At 37.1% G+C, this 12,020-nt stretch overlaps 1 protein-coding gene across 4 annotated transcripts in view; it reads right to left on the bottom strand.

Annotated features, from left to right (window-relative positions):
* RNF24 (ring finger protein 24) overlaps positions 1-12,020 on the bottom strand; it is a 142,074-nt gene that overhangs the window by 117,558 nt on the left and 12,496 nt on the right. The window contains exon 3 of one of the 4 annotated variants that reach the window (XM_073792729.1): positions 1,177-1,580. The exons of the other annotated variants lie outside the window; for them this stretch is intronic. The gene's annotated coding sequence lies outside the window, so the exon portion shown is untranslated. The remainder of the gene's footprint in view (positions 1-1,176; positions 1,581-12,020) is intronic. 4 annotated transcript variants of the gene reach the window in all.

Raw genomic sequence — 12,020 nt, 5'->3', positions numbered from 1 at the left:
AGAATTTGGGGAAACAAGAGTTAGTTTAGGTACATTTCTTCAATAACAATTTCCAGATTGCTAATCTGTATAATTCAAAAGCTTATCCAGTTTTGGATCTTAATTTTGTAGGAGGAATACATAGCCTTAATACAGCATCTAAGATGCTTATGACTAACTCAGCAAACCCCAAATAGTTATGAATACAGCGTGTGCAGGCTGCCAGGTAGTTAGACACTTGTAACAATTACTTTAAGTTTCTAAATATTATAGTCCTAAGCACGGCCTGAAAGTCTCTCCCCTTTGCCTACTGGGATCATTTTGTTCTTTTTTTTTTTTTTTGTACGTGGGCCTCTCACTGCTGTGACTCTCCCGTTGAGGAGCACAGGCTCAGTGGCCATGGCTCACAGGCCCAGCTGCTCCACGGCCTGTGGGATCTACCTGGACCGGGGCATGAACCCGTGTCCCCTGCATCGGCAGGCGGACTCTCAACCACTGTGCCACCAGGGAAGCCCCATTTTGTTCTTTTAAGAAAGATATAGGAAGATGTCATCCTTAAGACGATTTCAGGCAGACAATGGAACAGATGAGACAATGGCACAGGCAAAATATGTTAGTTTAATATTCTAGGAGATGAGTCTGGTTCTCCTGATTTTGTATTTTCCAAAATTCTAAAAAAAATCTAAATCATTCCAGAACAGTGAATAATTCTCCTCTAAATAGGTTTTTAAATGTCAGGACTTGCTATACCATTAGCCCTGAAAGCTCCTATATAAAAACATTTTACCTGACCACTACTAATCTTCATCATGCAAAGCACTATTATCTTAATTTTATAGATGGATGTATTAAAGACAGTACAAGTTTGTGATTTTTTTTTCCCACTTCTAGATCAGGAATGAGATGGGTGGCTCACGTCATATGAAGCCTTACAAGGTTTATGTTCCCAGTAAGGTCAGTGTACATCTAGGGTGGCATCTATTCTCTGGCTGATCAATTTCCCCAGGGGTTACTGGGCTCAGTGGGAAAAATTTACACTAACTAAACCTAGAAGAGGCCAGCTCATAAACCATTAACATCAACTGATGAATTCAAACCAGGAAATATGTCTAGCAGTTCTCTCTTGGAAGATCTTATGCATTAAACCAATTACAGAAAAGAGAATGACATGTTCTTTTTAAATTTATTTTTACTTACTTAATTAATTAGTTTTTGGCTGCACCGGGTCTTTGTTGCTGCACGCGGTGGGTACTCTTTGTTGCTGTGCGCAGGCTTCTCATTGCGGTGGCTTCTCTTCCTGTGGAACAGGGGCTCTTGGTGCATAGACTTCAGTAGTTGTGGCACATGGGCTCAGTAGTTGTGGCTTGTGGGCTCTAGAACTAGGCTCAGTAGTTGCGGCGCACAGTCTTAGTTGCTCTGTGGCATGTGGGATCTTCCCAGATCAGGGATTGAACCCGTCTCCCCTGCACTGGAAGGCAGATTCTTAACCACTGAGCCACCAGGGAAGTCCTGAGAATGACATATTCTTGAGATGTTTCTATTACACTGTCAGCTCTTCTCTTCTAAAAGGACAGTTCCATTTGGAGAACCAGTACTGGCATCTAAAAACACAGAAGCTTCCTTCTTTAGTGGAAGAGATATAATGGCAAACAAACACTCCTTGGTTTTCCTTTTTGCCTATCCAGATAGCAGAGACACCTTCCCCCCAATATCTCTTTTCCCTGTCTTCCACTCTAATCAGGAGTTTTAGCTGGGCACATGGCTCCAGTTTCCAACTTTCCTTGCAGCTGTGCATGGCCACATGTTTCATGGATTCACACATGATGATTCACAAAGAAGGGTCTGGGAATCATGATTAACAGAGCACTGAAGGTGCCTCCCACCTTCTGCTTCATCCCTTTCTCCACCCTGTAATGTGGATGCCATGATCTTGCTCAATAAGAATATGGTTTACACTCAAGAGGAGAATAGAGTACTAAGAAGGAAAGGGGATAATTGGTAAAACGTCATGAAGTTCCCTTCATGATGCCATGAAGTTCCCTATCAGATCAGTGCCAACTCTTACATGAGTGAGAAATAAATTTTAATCTTGTTTTAAACCAGTTGTTGTTTTGTGTTTTTTGTTACTCACAGTTGAACCCATCTATCTAATATAGAAATGTTCTGGATAAGTACTATTTTAAATTATTTTGTATTAATAGACATTTGCAATATCAGATCATGGATCTTAATTCCAGTTCAGAAAAATATGATTTTTGTTAAGACATGTCATTAGCCTTCTGTCATGGCACCACATTGGATAACTAAGTAGAACACAGGAAATTCCACAGTACAATGCAATCTTCTTGATAGGAAGTAGTCTGGAACCATCAATAATACATTTACATATACATCTTCACAGAACCATAAAGACCATCATCCTTAATTAAGTGTTGTAGTCCAAATGACTCACTTTGCAGAGGAAGAACCTGAGGCACAAAGAGGATGGGTTTTTCAAAGTCAAAAGCCTGGCTTTTTTAACTGCAGCCACAAACTTGGGGGAAATATGCTCTGTGGATTGTACTTCTATGTATCTTGTTTCTAATAACTCACTTATACTAACATATAATCATTGGTTATCCCCAAATAAAACACCTAGCACTTAGCTCATCAAGCTCACATAAAAATTAAAAATGTAGCATGTAACAACAGACAATTGCATGTAACATGTAACCATAGGCATTACAGAATAATTACTGAGTTATGCAGAACTCTCAGCAGAAAAATTAGTTACAAGAGGAAAACAGCAATTAAAAATAACAGTGGTGCAATGGTTTTAGTTACAATAGTCCCATTGTAATGTGTAACTCTAGTTTCCCCGAGTTACACATTATTATTACTTGTACTGAGGGATGTACCAATAATCATGACATTATTAACGTACATAAATGCAACAAAAAAAATAATACTGGCACATGAATCTTTTCCACATTTTATATTGAAACACCATTCTTTGGTTTGTAGCCACAGTAACTGTTTATAGGGCTTTTCTAATCATTTGTAACTGACAACCAGTCATGGGACACCAATCAACTTTATTTTTAAAAAGTCACTTTATTGGGGCTTCCCTGGTGGCGCAGTGGTTGAGAGTCTGCCTGCTGATGCAGGGGACACGAGTTCGTGCCCCGTTATGGGAAGATCCCACATGCCGCAGAGCAGCTGGGCCTGTGAGCCATGGCCGCTGAGCCTGCATGTCTGGAGCTTGGGCTCCGCAGCAGGAGAGGTCGCAACAGTGAGAGGCCCGCGTGCCACAAAAAAAAAAAAAAGTCACTTTATCTCTTCTTCCTACAGGATAAGTTGGTGTGCTTCTAAGAATCTTAATGTAACAAAAAGGGAACGTGGATAGATCTTGAAAAGACCATGCTAGGTAAAAGAAGCCAGTCAAAAAGGACCACATATTGTATGATTCCATTTATATGAAAGCCCAGAATAGGCAAATCTATAGAAAGAGAAAGAGTATGTTAGTGATTTCTTAAGGGTAGGAATGGTGTATGTGAGGGGATGGTGGCAGCATTAGGGAATGATGGTTATGGGAGCAGGGTTTCTTTTGGGGATAATGATAACGAAAATGGTCTAAAATTGATTATGATAATGGATGCACAACTTTGTGAATACACCAAAAACCACTGCATTGTAAAATTTAAATGAGTGAACTATATGGGATATAAATTATGTCTCAATAAAGCTGATTAAAAAGGGGGGTGGGCAGTCCTAACCACAGCAATCAGAGAAGAAAAAGAAAAAGAATCCAAATTGGAAAGGAAGAAGTAAAACTGTCCCTGTTTGCAGATGACATGATACTATTCATAGAAAACCCTAAAGACACCACCAGAAGACTACTAGAGCTCATCAACGAATTTGGTAAAGCTGCAGGATACAAAATTAGTACACAGAAATCTATTGCATTTCTATACACTAACAAAGAACTATCAGAAAGAGAAATTAAAAATGATACCATATACCATTGCATCAAAAAGAATAAAATACCTAGGAATAAATGTAACTAAGGAGGTAAAAGACCTGTAGTTAAAAAACTGTAAGACACTGATGAAAGAAATTGAAGACGACACAAACAAGTGGAAAGATATACGATGTTCATGGATTGAAAGAATTAATATGGTTAAAATGACCATACTGTCAAAGGCAATCTACAGATTCAATGCAATCCCTATGAGAATATCAATGGCATTTTTCACAGAATTAGAACAAATAATTATAAAATTTGTGTGGAAACACGAAAGACCCCGAATAGCCAAAGCAATCTTGAGAAAGAAGAGCAGAGCTGGAGGTATCGTGCTCCCTGACTTCAGACTACAGCACAAAGCTACAGTAATCAAAACAGCATAGTACCGGCACAAAAACAGACACAGTGATCAATGGAACAGAATAGAGAGCTCAAAAATAAACCCATGCACTTACAGTCAATTAATCTATGACAAAGAAGGCAAGAACATATAACAGAGAAAATACAGTCTATTCAAAAAGTGGTGCTGGAAAAACTGAACAGCTACATGTAAAAGAATGAAATGTGAACATTTTCTCACACCATATACAAAAATAAAATCAAAACCAATTAAAGACCTAAATATAACACTGGAAACCATAAAAATCCTAGAAGAAAACATAGGTAGAACACTCTTTGACATAAATTGTAGCAATATTTTTTTGGATCTGTCGCCTAAGGCAAAGGAAACAAAAGCAAAAATAAACAAGTGGGACCTAATTAAACTTAAAAACTTTAGCACAGCAAAGAAAACCAATGACAAAACAAAAAGACAACTTACTGAATGGGGGGAAATATTTGCAAATGATATGACCAATAAGGGGTTAATATCCAAAATATAAAAATAGCTCGTGCAACTCAACATCAAAAAAACAATCTGATTAAAAAATGGGCAGAAGAAAAGTGAACCCTCTTGCACTGTTGGTAGGAATGTAAAATGATACGGCCACTATGGAGAACAGTATGGAGTTTCCTTAAAAAACTAAAAAATAGAATTACCATATGACCCAGCAATCCCACTACTGGGCATATACCTGGAGAAAACCATAATTCAAAAAGACACATGCACCCCAATGTTCATTGCAGCACTATTTACCAGCACTATTTAGCCAGGTCATGGAAGCAACCTAAATGCCCACCAACAGACAAATGGATAAAGAAGATGTGGTACATATATACAATGGAGTATTACTCAGCCACAAAAAGGAATGAAATTGGGTCATTTTGTAGAGACGTGGATGGACCTAGAGACTGTCATACAGAATGAAATAAGTCAAAAAGAGAAAAACAAATATCATATATTAACGTATATATGTGGAATCTAGAAAAATGGTACAGATGAACCGGTTTGCAAGGCAGAAATAGAGACACAGATGTAGAGAACAAATGTATGGATACCAAGGGGGGAACGTGGGGGTGATGGTGGTGGTGGTGGTGGTGGTGGTGGTGGTGGTATGAATTGGGAGATTGGCATTGACATATATACACTAATATGTATAAAATAGATAACTAATAAGAACCTGCAGTATAAAAAAATAAATAAAATAAAATTCAAATAAAAAAATTAAAAGTGGGCAAAAGACCTGAATAGACATTTTTCCAAAGAAGACACACAGATGGCCAATGGGCACATGAAGAGATGTTCAACACTGCTAATCATCAGAGACATGTAAATCAAAACCACAATGAGGTATCACCTCACACCTGTCAGAATGGCTATCATCGAAAAGATCGCAAATAACAATATTGGCGAGGATATGGAGAAAAGGGAATCTCTGTACACTCATGGTGAGAATGCAAATTGGTGCAGCCACTATGCGAAACAGTATGGAGGTTTCTCCAAAAACTAAAAAAGAACTACCATAGGATCCAGCAATTCCACTCTGGGGTATTTATCAAAAAAACCCCCCAAAACACCAATTCGAAAAGATACATGCACTCCAACATTCACAGCAGCATTATTTACAATAGCTAATATATGGAAGCAACCTAAAGTGTCCATCAACAGATGAATGAATAAAGAAGATGTGGTATATATATGCAATGGAATATTACTCAGCCATAAAAAAGAGTAAAATCTTGCTATTTCTAACAACAGGGATGGACTTTGAGGGCACTATGCTAAGTGAAATAAATCAGACAAAGACAAATACTGTATGTTATCAGTTATATGTGGAATCTAAAAAAATACAACTAGTGAACAAAACAAAACAGAAACAGACGCACAGATACAGAGAACTAGTGGTTATCAGTGGGGAGAGGAAAGCAGGGAGGAGCAAGATAGAGGCAGGGGATTAAGAAGTACAAACTACTATGTATAAAATAAATAAGGTACAAGGGTATAATGTACAGCACAGGGAGTATAGCCAATATTTTATAATAACTTTATCATTTAAAAATATTTATTTATTTATTTATTTATTTATGGCTGCATTGGGTCTTCATTGCTGTGTGCGGGCTTTCTCTAGTTGCGGTGAGCAGGGGCTACTCTTCATTGCAATGCGTGGGCTTCTCAATGTGGTGGCTTATCTTGTTGCAGAGCACAGGCTTTAGGCATGCAGGCTTCAGTAGTTGTGGCTCGTGGGCTCTAGAGCACAGGCTCAGTAGTTGTGGTGCACGGGCTTAGTTGCTCCGCAGCATGTGGGATATTCCTGGTCCAGGGATCGAACCCATTTCCCCTGCATTGGCAGGTGGATTCTTAACCACTGTGCCACCAGGGAAGTCCTTATAATAACTTTAAATGGTATATAATCTATAAAATTTTTGAATCTCTATGTTGTACATCTGAAAGTAATATAATACTGTAAATCAACTATACCTCAATGTTTTTTAAAAAGTTACTTCCTGAAAAAAAAAAAAGGCGGGGGGAAGAAAACTGACTTAAGATAACCATCAGAAACGACATATCCAGAATCTCCTAAAAATTTAAGAAAGTATGTAGTACAGTTCAGTCGTAACAATTTTTTATATCATCTGGCCACTACCAGAATGGAACCTCTAACCAGCCACAGCTCGGCAGCCAGGTTAAAATGGCGGCATAACTGGTCTCGTATTTATAAAAAGGAGAGAACTGAAATGTAGCAAAGATTGTTCTTGTGTTCACTCTTTCCATTGTCCCACCCCTTGCCTAACAACAATCATTAGGAGAGCACTTTATTAAAGGAGATAAACTACACTCACAATAACTCTGAAGTTATTAAATTATAAATTCAATAACTCTGAAGCATTCCATTATAATTACCCCTTTTCAGGCTAAGAGAGGTAGTGGTTCACCAAAGCCACACAGTTAACAAACAGTAGGGCCAGAACTTACTCAAATCCCACATGCTTTCCACTACATCACCTTACTTCTTGTTTGCTTGTATGAAAATAAACTTGTAACTTACTGTGCAAAAATATATGCTTAGGTTTTCAAGAGTTAGAAGTTAGTCTGAATAAAATCTAAATGCAGCCTCTGCTCCAATGATTTCACTGCATTTGTGGTTAGTTTTCTTAGCCTGAAGAAAGTCCTGAAGTTCCTCATGACGAGCCAATTTTCTTCAGCTTTACAGAAACTTTTAAGTCAGATAATACATAAAATGTCAGAAAAAGAATATTAAAATTATAACCTCAGATCTAATAAATCCAGATGTGAAGTACCCCTTAACTTCATTAAATGTAGTGGAGTTATTCAACAAGAGTGTCTTCCCACCAGATGTGTGATTTCTATAAATTCAGATTAATCAATACCTGGCACTTAGAAGATACTCAGTAAATATTTATTGACATGAATAAAGGTAAGATGGTAAATCCAAGCAGCATACTGGATGAAATAACTGCAATATTCCTAAATAGACAAAAACCACCCTTGTTTCTGGCATAAGATAAGAAAGGAGAATATACAAGCTTTGTGGCCTCTGAACAGCAGAGCTTCTAATCAACAAGGACCTATTGTATAGCACAGGGAACTGTACTCAACATTCTGTAATAATCTATATAGAAAATAATCTGAAAAAGAATGGATATATGTATATATATAACTGAATCACTTTCTGTATACCTGAAACTAACACAACATTGTAAATCAACTATACTCCAATATAAAATAAAAATTAAATAAAAAAATAAAGAGCAGAGCTTCAACCCCACTAATCCTTGTGCTCTTTCTAGCCCATACAACACTTAAAAACAGGGGAACCGGACAAAGGCTTCATGGTACGGCACAAGCCCAGGGGCTTCTGGCTGCATTAAATGAGGGCAAGAAGTCAACACAGTTGAAACACATACTCCCAGAGAGTTCTTTGAAAAAAAGATGTTCTTTTTTTTTTTATAGTTAAAAAAAAATTTATTGGAGTGTAGTTGATTTACAATGTTGTGTTAGTTTCAGGTGTACAGCAAAGTGATTCAGTTATACGTATATTCATTCTTTTTTAGGTTTTTTTTTCTCATAAAGGTTATCACAGAATATTGAGTAGAGTTTCCTGTGCTATACAGTAGGTCCTTGTTAGTTAGCTATCATATATAGTAGTGCATGTATATTAATCCCAAACTCCTGATTTATCCCTCCTACCCCCCACCCACCTTTTCCCCTTTGCTAACCATAAATTTGTTTTTGATATCGGTAAGTCTGTTTATGTTTTGTAAATAAGTTCATTTGTGTCATTTAAAAAAATTAGATTCCACATATAAGTGATATATTTGTCTTTCTATGTTTGACTTACTTCACTTAGTATGATAATCTCTAGGTCCATCCATATTGCTGCAAATGGCATTATTTCATTCTTTTTTAATGGTTGAGTAATATTCCATCGTATATATGTACTACACCTTCTTTATCCATTCCTCTGTCGATGGACATTTAGGTTGCTTCCATGTCTTGGCTATTGTATTTAGTGCTGCAATGAATACTGGGGTGCACGTATCCTTTCAAATTATGGTTTTCTCCAGATATATGCCCAGGAATGGGATTGCTGGATCATACAGTAGTTCTGTTTTTAGCTTTTTAAGGAACCTCCATACTGTTACCCATAGTGGTTGTACCAATTTATATCGCTACCAACAGTGGAGGAGGGTTGTCTTTTCACCACACCCTCTCCAGCATTTGTTTGTAGACTTTTTGATGATGGCCATTCTGACTGGTGTGAGGTGATATCTCACTGTAGTTTCGATTTGCATTTCTCTGATAATTAGTGGTGTTGAGCATCTTTACATGTGCTTTTTGGCTTTTGTATGTCTTCTTTGGAGAAATGTCTGTTTAGATCTTCTGCCCATTATTTGATTGGGTTGTTTGTTTATTTGATATAGAGCTGCATGAGCTGTTTGTATATTCTGGAGATTAATCCCTTGTTGATCACTTTGCAAATATTTTCTCCCATTCTGTGAACTATCTTTTCATTTTGTTTATGGTTTCCTTTGCTGTGCAAAAGCTTTTAAGTTTAATTAGGTCCCATTTGTTTATTTTTGTTTTTACTTTCATTACTCTAGGAGGTGGGTCAAAGAAGACAATGCTGCCATTTATGTCAAAGAGAGTTCTGCCTATGTTTTCCTCTAAGAGTTTTATAGTATCCAGCCTTACACATAGGTCTTTAATCCATTTTGAGTTTATTTTTGTGTATGGTGTTAGGGAATGTTCCAATTTCATTCTTTTACATGTAGCTGTACAGTTTTCCCAGCATCACTTATTGAAGAAACTGTCTTTTCTCCATTGTATATTCTTGTCTTCTTTGTTGTAGATTAAGTGACCATAGGTGCATGGGTTTATTTCTGGGCTCTCTATCCTGTTCCATTGATCTGTATTTCTGTCCTTGCATCAGTACCATAGTGTTTTGATGACTGTAGCTTTGTAGTATAGTCTGAAGTTAGGGAGTGTGATTCCTCCAGCTACATTGTTCTTTCTCAGGATTGCTTTGGCTGTTCGAGGTCTTTTGTGTTTCCATACAAATTAAACGATTTTTTGTTCTAGTTCTGTGAAAAATGCCACTGGTAATTTGACAGGTATTGCAGTGAATCTGTAGATTGCCTTGGGTAGTACAGTCATTTTGACAATATTGATTCTTCCAATCAAAGAACATGGTATATCTTTCCATCTGTTTGTGTCATCTTCGGCTTCGTTCATCATCGTCTTATAGTTTTCAGAGTACAGGTCTTTTGTCTCCTTACGTAGGTTTATTCCTAGGTGCTTTATCCTTTTTGATGTGATGGGAAGTGGGATTGTTTCCTTAATTTCTCTTTCTGATATTTTGTTGTTAGTGTATAGGAATACAAGAGATTTATGTGTATTAATTTTGTATCCTGCAACTTCACCGAATTCATTGATGAGCTCTAGTAGTTTTCTGGTAGCATCTTATAGGATTTTCTATGTATAGTATCATGTCATCTGCAAACAGTGGCAGTTTTACTCCTTCCTTTCCAATTTGGATTCTTTTTATTTCTTTTTATTCTCTGATGACTGTGGCTAGGACTTCCAAAACTATGTTGAATAAAAGTGGTGACAGTGGGGACTTCCCTGGTGGTCCAGTGGTTAATAATCTGCCTTCCAATGCAGGGGACACGGGTTTGATCCCCGGCCAGGGAACTACTACTCCCTGCCCACATGCCATGGGGCAACTAAATCCACGTGCTGCAACTGAGCCCCTGTGCCACAACTAGAGAGCCCACGTGCCACAATTACAGAGTCCATACACAACTAGAGAAGCCCGCATGCCACAACTACTGAGCTGGTGCACTCTGGAGTCCACACACCACAACTAGAGAAAAGCCCGCACGCCGCAACGAGAAGTCCTGTGTGCAGCAATTAAGACCCGACACAGTCAAAAATAAATAAATAAATAAATAAATAAATAAATAAATAAAGCGGTGACAGTGGGCATCCTTGTCTTGTTCCTGATCCTAGAGGGAATGCCTTCAGCTTTTCACTGTTGAGAATGATGTTAGCCGTGGGTTTGTCATATATGGCCTTTATTATGCTGAGGTAGGTTCCCTCTACGCCCACTTTCTGGAGAATTTTTATCATAAATAGGTGTGGAAGAAGTACGTACTTCCTATCTTCTTTATCTGAATAGTGAAATGAACCCTACTACTCAGCACCTAGTATAAAGACTTGCATAGAGTAGGTGTTCCACAAGCATCTGTTTTAATTCAATAGGTAGGAAAACATAGTTTTCAGCACTAAAACCATTTTAGAGTTCTGATAAGGAATAATCAGCTCAACTGACTAAAAATAAGTATATTGATCTTATCTATGGTCTTTTGAGGCATCCCTTTATAAAGGCATTCTTTATCTTTCAGAAAAGACCCACAGTATTATTATTTTAAAATTAACAGCATAATCATAGCAAGATTTTGCCTATGGAGAAACCATAATAGCACATACATTTAACGGTCTTCTCAAATACAATTAGAGGCTCTCTAGAGATGGTCACTAAGCTAAGAACACTGACCTGTTTAACTTTCGTTTGATATCAAGGTTACTTTCCCCAGAATACACAGATTCAGGAGATAAATAAAAACAACAGGCTTAAGGTAAAATGGAGCAAGAAAAATAAGTAGGGCTTTATATTCGCATTACTTTATTCAGTAATTTTACTGAATAAGAATGTGAAGACATGAGGTTAAACAAGAGGTATTATGAGAAATGGTGATCAAAGGATTTTTTCCCCATAAAGTACAATTTAAAGTAAAAGAATGATATTCAGTGAAGAATTCTCCCTGCCTTTAAAAATATTTAATAATTAATTCTATAATACATCACCTTGATTTCTTTAGTCTACATACAATTTCACAAAAATACTGACAATATGTTAGGGATATACATATGTGAAAAGCCCAGTCTAAGAAGAGTGAATGGATTAGACATTCAGGGGCTGGGTCATACTGACTCTGGAAATCTCCCAATTTTTAAAAATTAATTAATTAAAAAATTGAAGTACAGTTGGTGTACAATATTGTATAAGTTACAGGTATACAATATAGTGATTCATAATTTTCATTTTTTTAATTTTAAAAAATGTTTATTTATTTA

The sequence above is a fragment of the Tursiops truncatus genome, chromosome 15, assembly GCF_011762595.2.
Source record: "Tursiops truncatus isolate mTurTru1 chromosome 15, mTurTru1.mat.Y, whole genome shotgun sequence".
NCBI classification, from domain to species: Eukaryota; Metazoa; Chordata; class Mammalia; order Artiodactyla; family Delphinidae; genus Tursiops; species Tursiops truncatus.
The sequence above is the reverse complement of the archived record's forward strand: the minus strand, read 5'-3'. Positions and strand labels throughout refer to the sequence as shown.